Source organism: Canis lupus, chromosome 20, assembly GCF_011100685.1.
Source record: "Canis lupus familiaris isolate Mischka breed German Shepherd chromosome 20, alternate assembly UU_Cfam_GSD_1.0, whole genome shotgun sequence".
NCBI lineage: Eukaryota > Metazoa > Chordata > Mammalia > Carnivora > Canidae > Canis > Canis lupus.
The window spans coordinates 17,628,796-17,654,825 of NC_049241.1; the positions used below are offsets into that span (position 1 = coordinate 17,628,796).

At 35.1% G+C, this 26,030-nt stretch overlaps 1 long non-coding RNA gene across 1 annotated transcript in view; it reads right to left on the bottom strand.

The window, feature by feature from the left end:
• Nucleotides 1-384: 384 nt before the first annotated feature.
• Nucleotides 385-26,030, bottom strand: part of LOC111091266 — a 33,265-nt gene continuing 7,619 nt past the window's right edge. Inside the window, exons 3-5 of the long non-coding RNA XR_005374716.1 lie at nt 20,724-20,816; nt 6,608-6,819; nt 385-441 (exon numbers count right to left, since the gene is read on the bottom strand). This is a non-coding gene — a long non-coding RNA (uncharacterized LOC111091266). The remainder of the gene's footprint in view (nt 442-6,607; nt 6,820-20,723; nt 20,817-26,030) is intronic.

Here is a 26,030-nt window from a genome sequence, read left to right on the forward strand (position 1 = left end):
TTCAGGTGTAGAAGGAGAATCTTCAATTAACAGCAAACTCAAAACAAACAAACAAACAAAAACCAAAATGCACTATAAGAGAAGTTTAATATATGAGACAGAAGATAGAAAACAAGAGAAAAAACGCACACCTTTAATCACATTCTTATAAAATTATAAACTTTTTTACCTGGTTCTGATTTGTACCTTAGATATATGTATCAGTTACCAATTCTTACTATTAAGAATCCATATATTCAAAATGGAGAAAATGATATGGAGAAATACAGAATAAAATCTAAGCAGAGGGATCCCTGGGTGGCGCAGCAGTTTGGCGCCTGCCTTTGGCCCAGGGCGCGATCCTGGAGACTCGGGATCGAATCCCACGTCGGGCTCCCGGTGCATGGAGCCTGCTTCTCCCTCTGCCTGTGTCTCTGCCTCTCTCTCTCTCTCTCTGTGTGACTATCATAAATAAAGAAAAGAAAAATTAAAAAAAAAATCTAAGCAGAAAAATAATACAAACCATACTGATCTTTTTTGTTGACTATCTCAATCAGTGGTTCAATCCCAATAATTTTGTGTCTATTTCTGTGATAACAGATATTTAGGGAGATTAACAGAGCTTGAAGTTGACTCCCAAAAGTCTGAATAAAGATTACTCAGACTCTCATAAAATACACCATAATAAAACAAACAAGTTGACCATTTTTGCCAACCAAGAAACAACTTAAAATTATCATTAATAGGGGATCCCTGGGTGGCGCAGCGGTTTGGCGCCTGCCTTTGGCCCAGGGCGTGATCCTGGAGACCCGGGATCGAATCCCACGTCGGGCTCCCGGTGCATGGAGCCTGCTTCTCCCTCTGCCTGTGTCTCTGCCTCTCTCTCTCTCTGTGACTATCACAAATAAATAAATAAATACCTTAAAAAAAAATTAAAAAAAAAATATTACAAATACATTTACAACATATTAAATGTGGAATATGAGACCATAATGAAAAAACAGAGTACTAGAATGTACAAATGACATATTCACGGAATGAATATGTAATAATATGTCATTTGTATTAATGAAATATTATAGTATAGAATATTATAAAATATATTTTATAGTCACATTATAATATACTACAGTTATATAACTTTATTATATACACTGGACTTAAAGCCCATCTAGAATTATTGAGTAACTGCTGGAAATCCCACATCTTCAATGAGAAAAATCAAAATAATCTGTAAGATTAAGCTTTTGTAGTAGATATTTAAATGTCATGTGGCAATTCCAATAATGCCTATCACTAGGCATATCACCCATAAGTCAAGTCCAAGGCATTTGTTTATTTTTATTTTTTTAAAGATTTTATTTATTTATTCATGAGAGACTGAGAGAGAGAAAGAGAGAGACAGGCAGAGGGAGAAGCAGGCTCCACGCAGGGAGCCTGATGTGGGACTTGATCCCGGGACTCCAGGATCACTCCCTGGGCCAAAGGCAGGCGCTAAACCACTGAGCCACCCAGGGATCCCCAAGGTCCTTTTTTAAAGTGATGAGAAGGCAGCAGTCTCTCTCTCTCTCTCTCTCTCTCTCTCTCAAAGATGTATTTATTTATTTGAGAGACAGAGCATATGCATGTGAGAAGGGGAGGAGCACAGAGAGAGAGAGAGAGAGAGAGAACCTCAAGCATGCTCCACATCCAACACAGAAGCTAGATGCAGGGTCTCCATCTCACAAGCCTGAGATCATGGCCTGATCCAATACTAAGAGTCAGGTGCTACACCGAATGAACCATCCAGGTGCCCCAGCAATCTTTCTTTTTTTTTTTTTTTTTTAACAGATTAGCACTCAAGAGGATGGAAGCCTGTTTTAAGAACCATATGATTCCAATAATAATTTAGCAGATTTGAAAAATAGGAAAGAAACCAGGTAACGGTGATATCCTTACATCATCTGGTTTTAGTCATTCTAAGAGACAGGTAATCTATATCTGAGTATCTACATTAGATGAGTCAAATAAATTAACTTCTATGTCTATGATAGTCTCCTTTGTGAGAAGATCCTGAAGTTCTTCAAAACATGAAGACTATGTTTAAGAATTCTTCACTAGTAAGAACTGTTTAAAAACAGAATGGATGAATGTAATAAGTTGCTATTTCAAATGTCATAAGATAAACAAATAAATTTGTTCTTGGGAGTAAATCTAAGATGATTTAAAGACAAGCAATGTAACATGGCAGGAAGACCTTAGGTATAATAAACTGTTGCAAGAATAGAGGGAAAAGAAAATGCAAAAAAATTTTTTAAAAAAGCAGTGGAAGGTAGGAAGAAATAGGTTAATAATGATTATTTTCCACATTTAGTATTAAACATTTCATCATTGTAACTGAAGATAGTGGAACTAAAAGACTATAAGGAGTAAATATGATAGCTGGCAAAGGAGTAAAACTTCCAGTCAAAACGATGTGTATCATTTTAATATTATGTTAAAAATATTCAAATATAATCAACCTGTAGGCTAGCTCCAGATGGAGAGAAAAGAACTGATCACTATGTAAAATATTTTCTGCTTTCCTCCTAAGCCTCTTGTTCAGAGTTGAAGAATCTCAGAATAATGTCACTGAGGACAGAGGATCAGCCACCACATTTTAGGGTGAAGTTGTCAGATACAGATTACATCCTATGCCACTGCAGACTAAATCTGACTCAGAAAAAAGAAATTTTCTCAAAAAGATTAATAAGCTCCAAATTTAGAACTTCCTAAATACACTTACTTCAAATAGTATTCATTGCATACTGCTGCATCCATCGAAGGCATGAAATGTGAAACTTCACATTGTTTTCTAGCTCTTATCCTGTTATTTGATATTCCATTGGTGTCCCATGCAAACTTCGAAAACTTCAAATTTTTGATGATTGTATATTAGGAAGGGAAAACAGTTACTATTTACTCTTCCCATTCCAGTAAAACTATTATTTAACAAGGACTAAAACATGTCTGAAATCATGTTCCTCACAATAACCCTATGAGGGAAGTACCATTATTATTTCTAGTTTGAAAAAGGAGGAAGTGACTTAGATGTGATGTAACTTGTTAATGGTCACACGACTGTACTCCTGATTCTATAGCCAAAGAGCTGTACCATCACCTGAAAGTACCAAAAATACTCATGCAGTAGGTGTCTTGGGATCTTTGGTGAATAGAACCAAAATATTTTATTCAGGCTAATTCCATGTTGCACATACCCAGTGACCTTGATGGTACTAACTTGAATATATCTTTAGGGGTCAAAAATATTAAAAGAAGAAAGAAAGAAAAGAAAGAAAAGAAAGGAAGAAAGAAAGAAAGAAGAAAGAAAGAAAGAAAGAAAGAAAGAAAGAAAGAAAGAGAGGAAGGGAGGGAGGGAGGGAGGGAGGAAGGAAGGAAGGAAGGAAGGAAAGAAGGAAGGAAGGAAGGAAAGAAGGAAGGAAGGAAGAAAAGAAAAAGAAAGAAAATAAACATTAGAAACCAGTGTACCATATATTGAATGCTAGCAAGTTAATTAAAATTAATATCTGAAACATCATTTATATGCAAAGGTTTTTGTTTATGTTTGTTTTTTCCTCTCATTAGCACCAGCCCCATTGAGCTTCTGAATACATCTCATTGTTTTTGCAAATTACAGCCCTTGTCTATTATGAAATCATTCACTGTGTCAAAAGAAAAAGACACTCTCCAAAAAAGTTCATACTCAGAGTAGACTGAGTATGAAGTTTATGAGCAACTAATAATCATATGTCTGATAATCTATCCAGAATACAAACTCTGATTATTTGAACTGCCTTTACTTCTACCAGTTAAATCCCATTATCTATATAGATATACATACGTGTACTTAATGCATGCAATGAAAGATTCAGTTCCAAATAAAAGATCTACCTTTTTGTATGATATTTAACAGCAAACTGATAAATGAGTCATTAACATCACTTAAGTTTCAGTGTTTTATGATTAAAACTAACCAACCCTCTCTTCTCTAAAAGGCAGTAGACAAAACTCACGCTGCATAAGGTTGTCATTATGCAGGCATTGAATTAGCAACTACATGCACATTTAACATGAATCTGTGCTTGATGCTTGAAGAATGTTTTTTCTCATTCATTCAATCAGCGTTTACTGACTGCCTACTATGTGTGTGGTATTCATCTAGGGACTGGTGATAACAGCTGTGGACATAGCCAACACAGCAAAGAGACCATCAACAAGCAACTAAACAAGAGAATAATGCCTGCAAGTTGACTACGTTAAATGTTATAAAGAGGTACTGGGTTGAATAGTGTCCCCTCAAAATTTATGTGCATGTGGAGCCTATGAATGTGATATTTGGAAGTAGGGTCTTTGCACCTAATCAAGCAGCACTTAATCAATGATACTGGATTAGGGTGGGCCTCAAATCCACTATTACTGTTAATTTTTTAAGAAGAGAGTAATTTGGATACAGTGACACAGACACACAGGGAAGAAGTCCATGAGAGACAGAGGCAGAGATTTGAGTGACTTGTCCACTACCCAAGAACTGCCTAGGATTGCCAAGAGCCACTAGAAGCTAGGCAAGGAAGGACTCTCCCCTGGAGCCTTCAGAGAGAACAGGACCCTGCTATCACCTCAATTTGAGTGTTCTAGGTCCCAGTACAGTGAGTATAAATTTCTGATGTTTTAAGCTACCATTTTGTGGTATTTGTTATAGCACTCATGGAAAACAGAAGGCATGAAGGAAACAAATGGATGAACATAAGAAAAACCAACGTGGCAACAAGAGCTGTTTGGTCCCGAGGCTTAGGGAAGGCACATCTATGAGAGGTTGATTTTTAAGGTGAGACCTGAAGTATAATCAGTATCATGATGAAAACAGAGGGGATAAGCATGCCAACCACAGGGAATAGCAAGAAAAAAGGTCCAGAATCATAAAAGCACTTGAGAGACTTACAGGAGAGCAGGGATGGGGGTTGGAGAAGAGACCAAGAGAGATACCAGGAGGTTGAGATGTATGAAAAGAAGAGCCAGAAGAGGTGAACATGAGACAGATGATATCAGTTATTTCCTAGTCTCAAGAAGCATCCATGCTAGAGAGAAGCAAAACTACATATTAATAGCTCTAATTCATGGTAGGCGATAATAAACACCCTAAGGAGTGTACAGGGTTCACAGAGAGAAAGCAATTATTTCCTTCCATGAGATTAGTGGGAGATTGGCTGACAAAGTACCATTTGTTCTGGGTTTTAAGCATACAAATAAAATGTATTGTAGCATCTTAGGTCAGATTCCCTAAAAGCAAACCCTGAGATGGGGATTCTCTTGCAAGAAATTCATTAAGGGAGTCCTCTCCAGAGAAAAGGAGAAGCTAAATAAGAATGTGGTTTCAAGTGATGGCTAGCTTCATTCTGCTCCCACAGGAAGCAAGGAAATACAAATCACACAGCAAATCTGTTTTGCCTGAAAGGCAAATGGCTGAGATTTGCATCTCCTGCTCCAAGTGGTCATTAGCTCTGGGTCAACTAGGGAGCTTTGTGCCCAAGCTACTGGCAGGAAAGCAGCTTCTATTGCCCTAGGGCAATTCTATGAACAAGGAAGTGAATGGAAGCCTTTGGCAGACACTCCTTTAAAAGGGATCCCTCTGAGCAGGGTAAAAGGGCATCAGCTAGAGATGTTCAGATAGGAACTGATTACAGTTATGCAAGAAGGAAAAATAATAAGGGCCGAGACTCTCCTATGTAAATTGTCTCCAGCTAACTGAGGTCATATAATGAGTAAGAAGGGACTAACGAGCACTACTAGGTATTTACTGAAGAGTATACAAAAATGCCAGTTTAAAGAGACACATGCATCTCCATGTTCACAACAGCATTATCAAGAATAGCCAAACTATGGAAACCCAAATGCCCATTAGCTGACAAATGGATAAAGAAAAAGTGGTGTACACACAGACACACACACACATACACACAAGAAACACACACACACAATGGAATATTACTCAGCCATCAAAAAGAATGAACTCTTGGCATTTCCAATGAAATGGATAGCGCTAGAGGGTGAAATAAGCTAAGTGAAATAAGCCAGTCAGAGAAAGACAAATACTTTATGATTGCAGTCATATGTGGAATTTAAGAAACAAAACAGATGAACATAGGGGAAAAAAGAGAGGCAAACCAGGAAACAGACTCTTAACTATAGAGAAGAAACTGAGGGTCACCGGAGGGGAGGTGGCTGGAGCGATGGGTTGAATAGGTGATGGGTGTTAAGGAGGGCATTTGTTGTAAGGAGCACTGGGTGTTATATGTACGTGATGAATCACTACATTCTACACCTGAAACTAACATTACACGGTATGCTAACTAACTGGAATTTAAGTAAAAATTTGAAAAAAGAAGAAGAAGGGACTGACCACACCCAGAATGGCAAAATAGCAGTCTCTGCATCACTGTTGGTACATTCAGCTTCTACTAAAGGATAGCAGGAGAAAAGGTAAGAAAAGCATTCCTCCTTACTGTAAGGCCTCAGAATGACGTGAATCAATGACAAGAATTAAGTTTCAACATTGAGAGTAGATAAATGCTAGATCAAATAACTAGTGGTTATTTCCAGACAAAATACCTACAAGAAGAAAAAGAAGGCAGGACACATGATCCCTTTGTTTTGTCTCTGTCCCAAGAGATAGATGAATGATTAATTATCCCATCCTTTAAGGATTACAATACTTGTCGCAATTTCCTTTCAATAAATTCTTGAGGCATTATTTTCTTCCTTTAACTTGTGGTCACTGAAATTTATTTACTATCCAGCAGACATCTTCAATCCCAGGAACGTAAGCTAAAGCAAAGTAAAAATAATTTCATTGAAATGTTTTGCCAGAGCAAAAATTTGAGTAACACTATTCCTTGTATGAAACCAAGCCTGTAATATAATGAAATAAAAATAGTGCCAATTGTGGCTTGAAGATTTTAGCTTCCTAATTTATTAATGTAGTCAAGGAAATAATGAGATAATTTTTCAGAAGAATGTATCATATATATGTACACAGAGTAGAATATATGATAAATTCTATTATCAATGATAGAGTGATAGGGCTAGTTCACTTCTCAGAGATAACGACACAAATATGTTGATTCTCAGCATGAATACTGGTTGTTCATTAAACCCAAGGGGACTTCTGGGTTTAGATCAATAGCAAATTGGAGGAATATCAAAATTAGGAAATTTGTTTCTTAAATTCACATTAACTATTATTGCCTTCAATGTCTGCAGGGCATTGTCTGTAACTATTTTAGCTCCTGTGATTTTTTTCCTATTTAATGGGAGGAAACTTTCAACTGAATAGCCAGCTACTATTATCTTTGCATTTATATCAACACTGATCATTGTGCTATAACTGTTGGCAGTTTTCACCTTTTAATAAATCATTTATAGTTATTTTTTAATACAAGCAGTTATAAATGACTACTTACAGTTAAAAACCTAACTCATTATTTTAGGCTATTTTAGAATGTTCTCCAGGATAAAACATATGATTGATTGTAATGTTAGGGCTAACAAATCTTTTGCTAATGGAACAGTTTTATCAGCTCTGTGTCTTGCTATCTCCTACCCATACATTTCAAAAGTCACTTGTAGACTGCATGAAGATTTTAAATAGTTTGCTTTAGTCGTAAAAATTATTGAGGAGTATTAACTATATATTTTATATATTTCAAATCCTTATAAAAATTATTTGGTGAGAGTACATAACATTTATATAATGAGGACATTTATAGACATAAAATACTTGTCCTGAAACCTAGGCTATTAATTCTATAATAGGCTACAGAAATAAGGAAATTTGGTAAATTACATTTAACCTTTATTTAAATATGTAATTTATTTTCTAATTCTGTTCATAAAATGTGATAGCCCCAATCAAATGAATATTATTTTTCATTTTTAGAGAAATAATGGGTTTATTTTATAGGTTTTCCTACATTCTTAAAGCTCTTTCTTTCCCCTTCTAGCTATTCTCTTTTGGGTGAACTAAAAGTTACATTAGTTCCCTAAAATTCATATGTGTCCTAGTCATGTAAATACTTATAGTGCAATACTTATCTCAGACATTACTAGAAAACATTTAATAAATAGAACTATACAAAAATGTTTTCAGTTAAATTCTTAATTAAACAAATATTATTGGATTTATCAAACATTTGGGGGGGTAAACCCTTAATTTCAGTTCAATTCAGTGCTCTGTCACTTATACCTCCTGTGACTTTCCTCAAAGGCATTTTAAGTTCCAAACTTTCACATCCTCATTCATAAGGTGATGAAAATAAGAGAACTAAGTGTACATGGTTGTTATGGAGATTAAATGAGGTATTGTATATAAGGTATTTGCCCTAGTGTCTGGCACAGAATAAGTGCTCATTTAATGTCAGGTATTATTACAGACTTTTAGTCAGTGTCTAAGTCCAGAAAAATGAAAATATCTGTCTCATTACTTAATAATCCGAAGAATGTACATAGCTCAATGCCTTGAAAATACAAACTATTTTATTTTCTAGGAAACACAAGTTAACAAAGTAAAAATGATTCAAAATTTAAATAACCTACTCTGTCAGAAACAATAGCTTGTTTATTTTTCAAATATCTTATCAATCTTTCAGTCTCCAGTAATCTTCTTGACAAAATTATTTTAACAATTTCACAAATATCTTGGTGCACCTTAGATAAATAAAGCCTGTTTTCTCATATTCATCCATTATATTAGGATTTGAAATTACTTATAATCATAGAACTTATACATCCGACTTTTTAGTAGAGGAAAATAGACATGCAGAAAATGGACAAATTGGTAAGTGTTCAGCTCATCGATTTTTTTACAGTGAATACCCCCCGTATAATTACCAATCAGATCCAGAAAGAGAATTTTATGAGCACTCCAGTAGCTCCTATCACACCATTTCCTGATCACTAGCCTCTAAAATTAATCACTATTCTGACTCCTCTTGACAGAAATTAGTTTTCCATATTTTTCTAATTTATGAAAGTGAAAACACAAAGTGTCTACTCTTTTGTTTCTGGCTTTTCTTACTTGATATTATGCTAGTGAGATTTATCCACTTTGTTTTCTTCATTTTCATTGTGGATAGTATTTCATTGCATGAATGCATCCTGATTTATATATTTATTCTGTTCTTGATGCAAATTTGAGCTGTTTGGTGAATTTATCAGACATTATGTATGCATTTCTGTTGTGTTTATACCAAAGAGGGGAATTCCTGAGTCAAATTGCATTTATTTAGCATAAACAAATATTGCCAAAGGGAATATATTTTCATGAAAATGGGACTTAGCAATTACCCATTTTACAGATGGGAAACCAGTGGCCTGTGTGGTTAAGGCACTTATCAACAGGTCTAAGAAGTACTAGTCAAAAGTGTGGGAATAAAAGAAAATAAAAAACCCACTATGTGTCCAGCATGTGCAGTGTTAGGGGTAAAATGGCAAAAGAGGGACACCTGGGTGGCTCAGTTGGTTAAGTTTCCCACTCTTGATTTTGACTCAGGTCATGATCTCAGGGTCATGAGACAGGGTCTTACATCAGGCTCAATGCTGGGCATGGAACCTGCCTAAGGTTCTCTTTCTTTCTCTCCCTCTATCCCTACCTCCAACAAGCGAGAAAATAATTTTAGTTTTAGATTCGATCCCTGGACCCCAGGGATCATGACCTGAGCCAAAGGCAGACGCTCAACCGCTAGCTACCCAGGCGTCACAAGAAAATAGTTTTTAAAAGAATGGCAAGAAAAAGAAGCCATGGCCTCTGCTTTCACATAACACAAGTCTAGTACATGAGACAAATATAAAATAAAAAGTCAAAATGATGAGTTTATAATTATAAAAGATTTGAGTGCTCTGAATTAAAAGGAACCTGATACTTAGACATCATATAACAATATCACAGGTTCTAAACTAGTAGCTCAAAGAAGTCTTTCCCCAAGAATCAAGTTGAAGCCAATATTCAAGGAACAAATAGTTGAATAGGAAGAGAGGTGGCAGAGGGCATTCCAGACATAAGAAACAGTATCTGCACAGAATATGTGCTGTGAGGAAATGGCTCTTATGGGAAGACGTGGAGAGGGGGTGATGGCATGAGTCTGCAAAGATAGGTAGAGATGAGGACATACTTAGCCTTTAGTCATTAAGGATTTGGAGTTGTTTCCTAAGAATAAGAAGTCATGAAAAGGTTTTAATGTGGGATGCAGAGAAGTACAGAAAAGATCACACTGGCTGCTAGGTACAGAATAGACTGCACAAGGATCAGCATGAATGTATGGTACATAATCACGGGGGACTGATGTCATTTTCAACAAGGATGATGGCAGCAGAGATGATGAAGAGCTGGCTGGGATCCCTGGGTGGCGCAGCAGTTTGGTGCCTGCCTTTGGCCCAGGGTGCGATCCTGGAGACCCTGGGATCGAATCCCACATTGGGCTCCCTGAATGGAGCCTGCTTCTCCCTCTGCTTGTGTCAATCTCTCTCTCTCTCTCTCTGTGACTATCATGAATAAATAAATAAAATCTTTAAAAAAAAAAAAAAGAGCTGGCTGTACTGTGATATGTAGTGAGTGACATCAACAGCACTTGGTCATGGATTAGGTGTGGGCCATGTTAATAATGAACACATCAATGATGACTCCTAGGCTTTTGGTTTGCTCAACCAGATATATAACTCTCAGTTTAATTCTAGGAATAAATTAATTCTGGCTGTTGATATAGCTAAATCTAATATAGCTTTTCGAAAAACAAATAAAAAAACTCCAAAAACTACGTTTAAATCCTGAAATTAAAAAGTGTGTCTTTTATCACCTTCAGAAATGCTGATTCTCCTCCTGACATGGTCTGAGATGCTGCCAACTTTTTTTCATTCCTGGCATCCATCTCAAGTCTTCAGTCTTTTCAAAGACTATTGATTGTGGATTTCAGCTTGAAACATATTTTTGGAGGTGTTTAAAGATAACATCTGTTGTATGCGCATATGAAATAGATCAATGGTAATCACCCACTCACTATCTACTGATCAATTTGAATGCTAGTGAGATATCATTATGAATTTCTTCTCATTTCATTTCCTACCGTTACACACACTCTATAAACTTGTTTTGGGTTTGGTTTATTATCATAAACCTAATGAAAACATTTCATCTGCATGGAGCTGTCACAGAGTTGTCTATGAGCGTTTTGTTTCAATATAACAGTAAGTAAGAAGTGCTTAACTGCGTATATCTTCATAAACAAAAATGTCTCTAAATCATATATCTGCAATTTGGGATACATTTGGTACATACCTTGTCATATTTAAGCTATGAGTGATTCATGTATTGGTCTAGATGGAAACTATGTTTTGGATGACTAAAGAATATTTTCAAAAAGCCAGAAATTCTTGAGAAAAGAAGAGTTAAACATATATTTTTACTTCCCTTTCTCTAAATCCTTTTTTTTCCTTTTTAAATGAATGCATATCATTGCCAGATTAATTTTCTAAAAATACATGTTGCATCATACCATTGAATTGCATAAGGACAAAAGATGCTTCCATATTACATACTGCATGAAACTGCTTCATAACTAAGATCTTCCATTAACTTTTCTTATCCAATAGACAATACTTCATTTCTTTCTACTTCTTAGACGTCTGGCTCTACCAGGTTCAACCACATTTCTTTAAGTTGTCTTTTTCCTTTGAAGCCTGAACTTTTGTGTATTGCCTCCCCACCAGCTCCTAAAAAATTCCATAACCTCTGTAAATACTATCTACTCCTCAAAGCTAAGATTAAATACAAACTCTTTCATTAAACATCCATCATGATCCTTGCTCACAGTGCTTCACTTCTTAGTTATCTTGATTACCTATATAATTAATGCTACTTGGTTTAAACAATTAAATAATTGGTTTGCAGGGTAACACTTTCATCATTAATAGACATTATATTCTCTAAAGGAAGGGATCTTTTCTTACAAATTTACATGTCTGTATCACAATGCTGCCATAAGCTTTCATTAAAGAGATGGTCAATTGATTATTGATTGATTAGAATACTCTGAGCTGCTTATTAAATACAATTCAAGTATTGGGTACATTATGATTTTCAAAGTCATAGGAACTCTAGGGGGTAGAAAACATTCAATTTATATTTTCTAATCTTTCCTTGTATTTCTGACTTTAATTTTGTAACAATTGGAGAGAAAGCCAAAGATGAAAATTATGAAAGTAACTGAACCATTTGGAAATTCAAAGTTATTGAAAGGAAAAGCTGGAGAGTCAGTCACACTTTTACTGCGATTCTGAAGAAGCATATGGCCAAGTATTTCCTCATCAACTTTGCTCACTGAACTCTACAACCTAATATAAGCACCACAAATGCACATCAAGACGTCATCCGACAAGTACCATTGACAATTTTAGGAACATGCAGAGCTCTAATTTTTCAGTACTGAATATCAAGTTACGAATGTGTTTGTACAAATAGATATGACATGCATCTTCTTTTTAAGATTATTTATTTATTTATTCATGAGAGACAGAGAGAGAGAGAGAGATATTGGCAGAGACACAGGCAGAGGGAGAAGCAGGCTCCGTGCAGGAAGCCCGATGTGGGACTAGATCCTGATACTCCAGGATCATGCCCTGAGCCGAAAGGCAGACACTCAACCACCGAGTCATCCAGGCGTCCCTGACATGCATCTTAGAAAGTATTTATACATGACTGATATTGAAATATACATGAGATAGCTATTTATATAATATATTCATTTACATGTCCAATAATTATATATTGAGCACCTGTCATGTGACAAGAACTGTATTAGTTGCTAGAGATACAACAGTGACCAAGAAAGAGGGACATGAACTTTGGCATGATGAAGCTTACAGTTTAGATATGCAGAATCAGAAATCATTAAAAAAATACAAAAAGGATAAATCTGGATTATTTCATCTGCAGGAGGTAAACAAGTGTCATTCTAGAAAATGACAAGAAAAAGGAAAAGAATAGAATAGAAAAGGAAAGAAAAGAGAAAGAAAGAAAGAAAAGAGAAAGAAATAAAGAGAGAGAGAGAGAGAGAAAAAAAATGACAAGTAGAGCCTGCTGAAAATCTCTGAGGAAATGAAATTTAACTTGATCCCTGAGGGATGACAAGGAGCTGGCCATGCAGAGACCCACTTAGTATTTTGTTTACTAAATATGTCAGTAAGTGTTATAGAGAGACACGAAACAAAAATTTTATCTTATAGGATCATAATCTGGTTTTGTAGTTCCAAACCAAAGGCTGGTCAGCAAGATGATTGTGTATTATGAGCAGCTATTTGGTCTTTATCAAAGTAATTACAGAAATTAATATTAAAAAGGAATATAAGATTTTAAGAGCAAGATATAAGTCATTATGCCTCATACTTTATTTTTCTACTTAAACCTCTAGTTCTTCCCCAGTACTTTCCAATTCCTTCTACAATGCATCTTATTTTTTCTCAAAAAAAAGACCTAATGATTAAGCAATCACTAAATTACAGTAATATGAATAAAAAATAACTGGGCTGAGAATAAAGGTGTTTGTATTCTTGTTTAATCTCTATCATTCGATAGCTGTTGGTTCCCAAAACTGAAACTGCAACTCCTCCCTCATACAATGAGGAGCTTGACCCTCTGAAGTTTTCCACCTTCACTTCTGAAGACCTTAGCACTTCAGAGAGTGCCTCAAGTATCACCCACCCATTTGGGAAAGGGAAAGGTGATGAAAGGGATACTGGAGCAGGAAGAGCTTTATACTTCCTTCTCCTACAGTCAATAATATAGGCTCTGATATTACATATTTTATATACTGGGATACTGAGTGAGATTATTGTGAAGAATGAATTCTGTGCATAAAACAACTTTGTAGGGGGCCAGGGTGGCTTTGTTGGTTGAGCATCGGACTCTTGATTTCGGCTCAGGTCACGATCTCAGGGTCATGAGGTTGAGCTCAGAGTGGGGTTGACACTTGGCATGGAGCCTGCTTAGGATTCTCTCCCTCCCTCATCCCCTAGCCCCCTGCTCCTTTGCTCTCTCTCTCTCTAAAATAAATAAAATGTTTAAAGAAACTCGAACTTTGTAAACATTGGAGTAGTTGATCTGAGGAATCAAGTAACATTTTAAGAAACCAAATTCTTCAAAACTAAAATTAAAATTATCATCATTTTCTTAAAATGAAATAAATGAACTGGAAATGATAAGATACAGGTGTTCTAATATGATTTAAACTCTAGCTTAATCATTTTGGTTAAATCATTAGTTTAACTCACTTTTAAATAAATCAAACTCCTTTATCTGAAAAAAAATGAGGACTTAAAGGAGAGAAAGTTCAATGCACAAATGATTGTATGTGCGGACTAAGTTATGCCTCCCATTGGGCATTTGTGCATGACATACTAGCTACTTCCAGCAAAGATTATGTCTATATCCTGGCCACTCCAGGCTTCCTTCACATCACTGCCTTTAGCCGCATTCTTTGAACCCAGAATTGACCTGACTGACCTAAACAGAGTTGAAATGGGTTTTCACTTTGCTGTTACCATTCCCACAGTGTAAAGACTCACCAAAATGAACTGTATGGTTATTTATGTGACATTAAAGGCAGTTAAAAATTATGACTAAAATTTTAAAACAATAGATCTGTCCATCATTTCTTCCCAAAATATGCAATGTGTCTTATTCCTACAATGAATGAAATCTGATGACCAAGTTACACACAGACTCCATGAGAAATCACTTCTTATCAGGTATATTATAGCAAAAAAGAGATCATTGTGGCCACTTCTGGTTCATGACTTTCTGCCAGAAACAAAGGGAACAATTTGGAAGGGAATAATACCAAAGCATAATTCATTTTCAGCAATATTAAAAATATATACATATTTCCAATAAAAATGTTGCAAAAACAAGATCTAATAAAGCTTTTGAAATTAACCGGGTTCAAACAAGGTATGTGCTGTGAAGAGTGTCTTATTGTTACACAACATTGAAAAAGGAGAGAATAAGATAGATAGTAAAGAAAATAGAAGCTGTTTATCTTTAAAAACTGAATTACTAAAAGTGTTTGGTGCCAATTTATTCTCTGGAAAATATAGAGAAGGTGCATTTTTCTCTCACCTCAGGTGATAAAATGTTCATCTGAAAAACCAGAAATGTTTTCATATTTCACATTGAGCCCTTAAGAAACATCCTTTCTTCAAACAATTTTTTTCCCAGTTGGCTTTAATTAAGTTTAGAATAGTGTACCTAGAAACTAAAAAATGAATGCAAATCAAATTACTGTCTAGACCAACAAGTTCTAATATCTCCCCTTACAGCTGTATCCCGCTTTCAATGTGTTCATGAAAAGTTTCTCCTAAATCAAATTTCTGATAATCAATCACACTTAAATGCACTAGGAGAATTTGTTATTTAAAGGACTCTCCCAGAGTGAACTGCAGAAGTAATAATCCTTGGAGGTAACACACAATCTTTAACTGCTTTAACTATTATATAAATCTGCCTTTACACTTAACAAATCTGCTTAAAGTGTGGAGCACTTGGACAAAACAAATGCTCCAATATCTTTCAATGTGATCTAGGAAGACAGTGTCAGTTAAAATTGTAAGAGGTTTATTCACCCCCACCTCCTACACTGTCTTCCACAAAACTGTCCAAAGGGATCTGCTACCAGTGCCCCCGGCCCCACCCCCTGCCAAAGTGCATCAGTATCACAGCTGTAGTTGAACAAGTTGGGTTTATCAGCGGTGGCACTGAGGGACGACACTCATCATGAGGAATCATGGAACAGCTCAGTAGGAGGGTGCTAGAAAGGACTTGTTATAGTATTGGGATTGTGTGAAGTGATTTGAGGGAGAGCTCAAGGAAGCAGGGGTTTGCTCTGGATTGGCTATTCTCAGGGAGTAGGGATAACTCTATGACTGGATATATTAAGAAATCTTATCTAAAAGTAGGGAAGACTAGATCCTTCAGCTATAATGAGCAAAAAAAGCAGCACTCATATCACATGAGAGAAAGTGGTGTTGGTAATGGTTTGGGTAATATCCATGTTTAGTCTCTATTCAGACATGATTAATAGAGTGGTCTTGTTTTTGTCTTAACCCATCATGCTCATAGACTGATGTTGAGATTTTTTATGTTTTTTAAATGTTCTATGAGATTTTTTTATGCGCACAACAAGGGAACAGCGAGGTCTGTCTGTGAGCATCAGGCCAGTTTGTAGTAATACCAAGTTCAAGCTAATAGTGCTAGGGCAACTACTGGATGCCAGGTGCTATTTTTCTGTTTTCTTGCTGCAAAAGTGCTCAAATTCCGGCATAGCCTTTTATGATTTCCCACATTATCATATTTAAATCACTAAATCTTCATGCTTAGTGTACCTGAGTAGCCGAACTAACTCTCAGTAGGATTCCAACATTGTTTAAAGCATTAATTCAATAAATCTGAACTCATGCTATGCATGTAGTGTCCATACGTTGTTGATTTTCCAGGACATTTCTAAAAGTTCTACACCTGGTTTGGCCTACATGCCTTGTTTCAGTTTATAGTCACTCTATTTCTACAGTCATTATAAATCCCTTAATTAGCAAATTACCAAAAATTCATTATCAAAATCCTCTTGCTTTCAATATACACTCTCATGTCCAAATTTAAATGACCAGTTGCCGAGGGTACAATGCCAAGTTATTTACTCAGTATTTGTTCATTAAACATTTTTGCTTATTGAGTGCTATGAAGCATGTATTATTCCATTTTATGTAAAAGCTAATTAAAGCTCTGAGTAGCTACAACACACCAATTTCAGAAATTAACATTGTAGTTTAGAGACATGGTCTGTGGTATGTCAACTGAAGAGATGTGAGAGTGACAGATTTGAACCCAGAGAGTCTAATTCCTGAACTCATGCCTTGAACACTGTAAGACACTGGGATATGTATCCTGGGAAAAATGAAATATTCTAATATTTTATCTCATAATTCTAAAACTTTGAATTTTCACATACAATGTTGTAAATAACAGAAACAATAACATAAAATATTCAGAGAAAAGATGAAGCATATTTGAAACTGGCTACTTAAGGATCTTTCTAAAGCAAAGAATTGAGATAAATTTTGAAGATATGTGTAATTTTGACCTGGAAAGATTGGCAGAAACAATATTTGACTGGAGAATAAGATGTCATAGAAAAAGAAACCATTTCCTTTGGGGGAACCCAGCTATAACAGTTTAGCTAGAGTTGGTAGGGAAAACTATAAGGGGTGAAAGGGTTTAAAAAATAGCAGAAGACATTGCATATAAAGTATTTACATTTTTCCTCTAAGTGAGAATGCAACACTTTTGTGTTTTGTGTTTTTTTTCTGAAGGTTGTTTGATTTTTATTTTTTCCTTTTTGGTTGCATCATTCTGAGTATTTTCATATAAACAAACAAACAAAAAATCACAACCAAAAAAAAAAAGCTTTTGATGCATCCAGTTATATCCTCAGGATATTCCAAATGTTTCCAGGTATCTCTGTAGTTTATAGACTGTGGTTTTGTCCAGCGAGCAAAGGTCAAAAATCAAATGTCATGTTCGTGATATGAAAGTGTCCAGGTTCTTCTATAAGGTTCATGATCTGCTACAGAATGTGTCTCTCCCTCAGCATCATTAACCTTCTGTGAAGCTCTACCAGTTTATGTACATAGGTCTTGTCACATTCACCATTCTTTATTTGCTTATCTGATTTGCTTTGCTTTATCGGACTTTTCACTTCAAGAATCTGGCTGTTATTGGTTTATTTAATCAAAAGACATATGATAAAAGCAGTGTATTAAAAAGATTAAACTCATTTTTCTTCAGATCAAATTTTACTTAGCACAACTAATGTGTATATAGTTGGTGTCAAATTTCAAATATTTCATGTAGTTAGAGCAGTAGTTCTAGAAGATTCCACCCTAGATGATAGTCCTGGCTGAGAAGCCAAAAAGACCAAGAAAGAAATAAATGAAAGAAAGTCCACTCTCTGAGTCAAAACAAACAAACAAAACACAGCCTAATGTGATATTCTCCACAAACGGTTCTCAAAGGGGTCCCCAACCAGCAGCATCAGCATCACCCAGGAACTTGTTAGACAAGCAAATTAGTAGGTTCCACCCCAGACCTCCTGAATCAGAAACTCTGGTGGTGGAGTGCAGTGCTGCCTGTTTTAACCTGCCCTCCAGGTTGTTTAGATGCACATTGGGCTTTCAGAATGTCTGCTCTAGACATTGCTACTCTGATTGTGATCACTATCAGCAGCGCAGACATCACCTTAGAACTTATTACGAATACAGAATTCAGACCCCATTCCAGATGTATTGTATCAGAAGTGACCTATTAACCAATTCCTCCAGATGATTCTTAGGTATGTAACCCTAAAGAACTACAGACCAAAAAGAATGCTAGACAATATGTTTTCTGGATTCTTCTCTGAGTCTTGTATGGAAGTACCTTTCTACATAGGTCAAGGTAGGTAACAAGTTGGGGTGTTTCACTGTCCTCCCTAGACCCCTTGTATACTCTCATTTCTTTCCCTTCTCTGCACTTGAATCCCAGCCTGATATTCCAGTCTCAAATTCCACATGCCTACTTCAGAAAGAAGTACTAAGCCTAGATTCTTCTGCTGAATATAAATGTAAAATATTATTCTTTATGTCTCACTATTTGATCAGTACATAATCATGATGGTTCCTCATTATAGGAATAATTAAAATCATTCCTGGTTATAGATACATATCACAGTTCTTTATTATTTAAACAGTTCTGATCAATCCCTTCCCCCTCTTTACACATAAATACTGAATTAGCATTTTTTAAAGATTTTATTTATTTATTTATTTGAGAGAGAGAGACAAGGGAGGACCAGAGTAAGAGGTAGAGAGAGAACCCCAAGTAGACTTAGCCCAGCACAGGACTCAATATCATGACCCTGAGATCATGACCTGAGCCAAAGAGTTGGACACTTAATTGACTAAGCCACCCAGGCACACCCATTTTAAGTGTTTTAAAATGTATTCTGGTACCAAAACTCAACAGTTGTATAATCTCAAAGTAGTTCATTTTTGTTGCCAAATGCAATGTTTTATTTTGTTTTGTTTTCTCCTTTAGACCTTCTTTGGCATTCTACAATACATTCCACCATGGACTGCCATCCACATTTTATTTAGAAGCTATGTCCCTTAGGTGACTGATCTATCATTAGCCTAAATAATCTTTAGCTGGATTTTGTTATTTCTTGTCTCCTAACCATATTTACTTTAAAGAAGCTTATTTTCATTCCTTATAGTTGTCTTAAGTAGATAACTTTTCAAAATGAATTCCTCTCTCTTGCCTGTTATTAAAAAAAAAAAGTTCACAACATCCTTGCCTTCCTAATTAGTCTACCTAAACTCTATCCTACATTTTTGAGAAGCAAATCAGTCTTATTACATCCTACTTTAAAACGCTAAGTAGGTGATCTCTAAATTACTTGCCCCAATTTAAATTCCCTAACTTTTCACTTCTTCCCTGGTATTTAAAAAAAAAATTAAACAATTTTCTATTGAGGTGTAAGTGGCACACATTATATTAATTTAAGGTGTACAAAATAATGACTCACTATTTGTATATATATTATGAAATGATCAACACAGTAAGTCTAGATAACATCTGTCACATATATAATTATAATTTTTTCTTGTGATGAGAACTTATAAGTATTATTCACTATGGTCACAATGCTGTACATCATCCCAACTTAAATTAGAAGTTTGCACATTTTTACCCTCTTCACCTGTTTCTTCTACCGCCTACACCCTACCTCTGGGACTACCAATAGTGTATACAAAATCTGTATACAACATACAGTATTAGTCTTTCTCTGTCTGATATATTTTTCACTTAGCTTTATGTCCTCAAGAGAGAATCTCAAGCAGACTGCATGCTAAGTGCAGAGCCTGATGCAGGGCTCAATCCCAGGACCCTGAGATCATGACCTAAACAAAATCCAGAGTTGGCTGTTTAACTGACTGAGCCACCCAGAAGCCCCTAGACAACAACTTTATTCATTCATCCATTGATGGACACCTGGGCTATTTCCATATTTTGGCCATTGTTAAATAATGCTGCAGTAACTTGGGAGTGCAGATAATCTTCTTGAGTTACCGATTTTGTTTTTCTTGGATAAATGCCCCAGAAGTTGAATTTCTGGATCATATGGTAGTTCTATTTTTAATTTTTTAAGGAACTACCTCAGTCTAAAAGTCAACCATTAAGAAGGCATTCAGGGGGGAAATAAAAAGACATTTGGATTAATAAGTCCTTTTTTCAAATTACAAATAACTCTGAGAACTTTAGAGACAAATTATTATTCATATTTTTTAAATAAATAGGTAAAGATGGAGTTTTTCTAACTCATTCAGAGAGCCAAAGAAGCCGGGAATTTTGATGTCTTGATAAAAATGGAAAACTTCTGTGGCTCCTTTTAATAATGTCTTTTGTTTCCATTACCTGCATTTATAACATTTAAAGCCACTTAACGTTGGTATTTCTCCATTCTGGAAACTTCCTGAAGATTTTTAAAACTTTCTGTGTCTGAACCTGGTTAGATTTAGTCACTTCAAAATTCCAAACCAGTCACCTATATTACTTTATCGTAGCCACATAGTGTATCTAAAAGAACCCTTACCTTTTTGCCTTCACGATCAAGCACTGAAACACCAGAATATTTCATCAGATAACTCAAGAGAGAGCAGAATGTCATTTTATTTATTGCTTTAGTCTAGAAGAGAAAACAGGAGACAGAGGGAGACTAGTGATGGTTGCTTCCAACCAATTGCAGTAGGTCTTTATTTCTGTTGCTCTAAGAGACGAAAACTATCTGACAATATCTTGATTATGCAATGGGTAGAATTCCTTCATTGGGAATTAGATTGATGAGTTTCAATGTCTGTCCAAATATAGACGTTGTGACATGGCCTGGAAACACAGATAGTACTTGGTTTATAACGTAATTATTCTAGGCCATTTGGGCATTTATTCAGACAAATATTCGCCAGGTGCCAGGCATTGTGCTCGATGTCAGTGGTGCATCAGAGAAACAAGAGACAAAGTATATGTCCTTTTGAAAACTATATTTTAGTAGACCAACAATACACCCTACAGAGATAAACATATAAATTACCATAATAAGTACAGACTATGATAAAAGCCACAGTTTGTACTTTGCTGAAACTAGTTTAGAAAAAGAGGAAAATTAAGCCCATCTTAATAATAATATTTAAGCCTTTAACTTAGATGGTTATATCATGGGGTTAATGAAGTTAACAGGTAAGTTTTTCTCTTGTTTTACTTTTTGGCTTATGTTTTCACTTTTCACTTTGATTATCAAGTATAGATCATTACCATTGGGATGATTTAATAAGAGAATATGAAGAAATCAATGTAAATAAGTCTTTATTATTATTATTTTTAAATTCTTTATTATTGAAAAGAAAAAAGCAATTTAGATATTAGATCTGCTGAAACCTGTTTGATGTAGAGCATCATCAATCTCTAATTCAGCACAAGTATGTATCATGGTTCCATGATATATGGCATTCCCAAAACATTTTGTTTCTTATTCAAGAAAGCTTTGCTGTTTCTTGGCATAGAACTTATACTGATAATAACTGTATTTATTTCTGGTTTCTTGAAGGAAATCCATTCCATGGAACACCAAGCAAGTGGCTTAACACATCTTTATATGATCTTAAATATGATACTTGCATCCAAAGTATAAAAGCAACTAAGCAAATTCCATATCACAAAGTAGCATAGGTAATTTAGTTGAATAAAGCAGAGGCGAATGGATAAATCCTTCTTTAATAAGGTTCACAAATCTTTCACTTAAGCAGGGGAGAAAAATAAAAACAGAAGAGAAAAAAAAAAAAACATACGTTTCTCACCAGCACACAGAAGCTACTGTGAAATTGATTAAATGGGGGATTTAGACCTATGAAAACAAGATTCAACAACAACAACAACAACAACAACAACAAAAAACCCCAAGATTCAACCAGAAAATCTCTTGTATTACGTTAAATAAAGGCGAATAGGATAAGGTGGAATTGTCCCATGAGCCAACCTAAGCCAAAAGCTTAAGTTTAAACAGCAATCATGAAAAGTAATGTGTAATTTGAAGAATTCTGCTTTTTTATGATGAAGCATGTTACCTACATCTTTAAAAAAACTCCATATAATTTCCTCGTGTTAGCAACTTATAAATGTTAAGGGCTTTGTTTTGTTTTGAAATTTCATGAGCAGATTGGGTTTGGGAATAAGTGTTATCAAAGGAAACTGTTGACTTAAATCCTTATTACCAGGCATCTGAATAGTTATTCACCCCCCACAACAAGTCTAGATGAATAAAAATTTGAGACTAATCCATGTATCTTAACTATATAAGCTTAATATTATGGTCTCAATTTATTTTGCATCCAAATATTCTCCCCTATAAAATGAGTATAAATTAGGATAGAAATATATTTTTATCTAAGAAACTGTGTCCTTCTAATTGAAATATTTGCACCCAAACCAATTCACTGTTTATTCACTTAGGCTTCTTTCTCTTCATTGTAACTGCATATTGTAATTTTCATATAACTGTATTTTTTTTTAAATTCCCCTACTTTATTCCAATTTATCACTTTATAAAATTCTTGTTGACTTTCTTGCATTGCTGTGTATTACTTCTCATCAGAGAATTATTTTCTCATTTATGTGAGACTAAAAATATTCAGTGATATTTATTTTAAAAACATTACATTAAGGTATATTTAATTGCCTTGGTGTAACCAAAATTTTTTCCTAGAAAATAACTGCAATCAAGTCTGTCTTTTTTTTTCCTAAAGATTTTTATTTATTCACAAGATACACAGAGAGAGAGGCAGAGACACAGGCAGAGGGAGAAGCAGGTTCCCCGTGGAGAGCCTGATGTGGGACTCGATCCCCAGTACCGGGATCATGCCCTGAGCCAAAGGTAGACACTCAACCACTGGGTCACCCAGGCATCCCTCAAGTCTGTCTTCTTACCCTCATTATAAGCAGAGTGAATTTCTATAATTAAAACAACTATCCTTCCAATTGAGGTATTCCTACATTAACTTAAATAACATATGGGTAGAATAATTTATCTTGCTTATCTTCTTATTTTTTAATTAAAAAAAAAAAAACGATATTCACTTCCCCCCTAAAGGCACATCCCTCAGCAGATATAGAGAATCTGACTTTTAGTATGGTAGCTAAGGGAAGAAATAATCTGTGATGAAATAATAGATTTCTAGACACTAATTCAAAGGGATAAATGCACCCCAATGTTTGTAGCAACATTATTTACAATAGCCAAATTACGGAAGCAGCCCGGTAGCCATCAACTGATGAACAGATAAAGAAGATGTGGTATATATACACAATAGAATATTACTCAGCCATAAAAAGGAGTGCAATCTTGCCATTTGCAATGACAGAGATCAGGCTAGAGAGTACTCTGCTAAGTGAAATAAGTTAGTTAGTCAGAGAAAGACAATTACTATATGACCTCACTAATGTGGAATTTAAGGAACAAAACAAATGAGCAAAGGGAAAAAAAATAGAAGGGAGAGAGAGAGAGAAACCAAAAAACAGACTCTTAACTATAGAGAACAATCTGATGGTTACCACAGGGGAGGTGGGTAAGGGGATGGGTGGAATAGGTGATGAGCATTAAGGAGCATTAAGGAGGTACTTGTTATGAGCACCAGATATTGTGCAGAAGTGTTAAATCACTATATTGTACACTTTAAACTAGTATTACACTATTATGCAGTATGTTAACTATACTGGAATTAAAGGGAAAAATAGGGATCCCTGGGTGGCGCAGCGGTTTGGCACCTGCCTTTGGCCCAGGGCGCGATCCTGGAGACCCGGGATCGAATCCCACATCGGGCTCCTGGTGCATGGAGCCTGCTTCTCCCTCGGCCTGTGTCTCTGTCTCTCTCTCTCTCTCTCTCTCTGTGACTATCATAAATAAATAAAAATTGAAAAAAAATACTTAAAAAAAAAATAAAGGGAAAAATAGATTTTCTAAGTGGAAAGATTCACACTCATTACACTTCTTAGTTTCATGTCAAATGAAGTTTCATTTATCTTGTCACAAAAAAAGAAGAAAGGAAGTATGTTAGGTAGTCAGACAAGCAGGTTTGATAAAGTATATAGGGAAAACAGAAAGGCTTTCAGATAGACAAAATCATTCTTACCATTATTTTTGCAATTATTGTTATTTTTTAAGGTTTATTTATTGTTACTAGTTTTTATTTATTATAGTTTACTATAGTATATTATTATTAGTTTTTATTTAAATTCCAGTTAGTTAAAAAAATAAATAAGTAAAAAATAAATTCCAGTTAGTTAACATATACTGTAATACTGGTTTCAGGAGTAGAATTTAGTGATTCATCACGTAACATATAACACCCAGTACTCATCACAAGTGCCTTAATGCCGATTCCCCACTCACCTCCCCTCCAGGAGCCCTCAGTTCTCTATAGTAAAGAATTTGTTTTGTGGTTTGTCTTTTTTTTCCCCCTTCCCATATGTTCATCTGTTTTGCATCTTAAATTCCACATATGAGTAAAATCATATAGTATTTGTCTTTCTCTGACTTATCTCACTTAGCATAAAACACTCTAGCTCCATTCACATTGTTGCAAATGGCAGGATTTTAATCTTTTTGATGGCTGTGTAATATTCCATTGCATATATGTACCACATCTTTATTTATTCATCAGTTGATGGACATTTGGGCTCTTTCCATTAATTTGGATATTGTTAATAATGCTGCTATAAACATCAGGGAGCATGTGTTCCTTCAAATCTGTATTTTTGTATTCATTGGGTAAATATCTACTAGTCCAATTGCTGGGTCATAGGGTAGTTCTGTTTTTAACTTTTTGAGGAAACTCAGACTGTTTTCCAGAGTGACAGCACCAGATTGCATTCCCACCAGCAGTGTAAGAGGTTTCCCTTTTTTCTGCATCCTCATCAACATTTGCTGTTTCCTTTGTTTCTAATTTTAGTCATTCTGACAGGTGGGAGGTGGTATCTCAGTGTGGTTTTGGTTTTTATTTCCCTGATGATGAGTGATGTTGAGTTTTTTAAAAATTTTTTGGTGTCTTTCATGTTTTCTTTGGATAAGTCAGACAGACAAAAATATTGATAGGAAATTTATGTAGTGTTTCGCAACATGTGATGTACATATTACTTAGGCTGAACATAAATATATTTATTTTAATATTGACTTATTGAAATGCCTATTAGAAAAATATCACTAGAAAATCAAAGTAATATTTAATGTCTATTGCTGTAGGGTAAAGCTAGAATAATTTAAGTAAAAAAATAAATCACATTAGGAAGTTATTGAATAAATGGTAGTTCAGTTGATATGGAAAAACTATGAAGTTTTTATCTGTGAAGATAGAGCCCACAAATGACTAAAGTTAAAAAACTTTATTATAAATCTGTCATTCAAACTTGGGATGAGAAAACTGGAAAAGCTCTTGGGGATGAAACGATAAAACTATCCTTAAACCTTTTATCCTTACTGATTCCATAAAATTGGACTCATACTGAGGGAAAGAACTTGCACAGTGCATATTTCTACTTAATAAAAGGAACGAATCACCATGAATCAAATACTGCTACAAAAGTAAATGTGCTGATTCCAATTTCTTATCTCCAATAGAATTTAAGAAAAATCCTGACAAATATTTAGGAGATGTGTAGATGACAGTTCAACTGGAAGGTTATTGGACTCAGATCATTTTCCAAACCAGAAAGTTTGTACTAAAAACATAAATATACTATTAACTTATTTCTTTACATTTACTAGGGATAATGAAAGCAAAAGTAATTTATTATCCAGTAAACTCAACCTTCATAAAAATATAAAGTAGGAAAACAGATTTGAGTTTTACTAGGC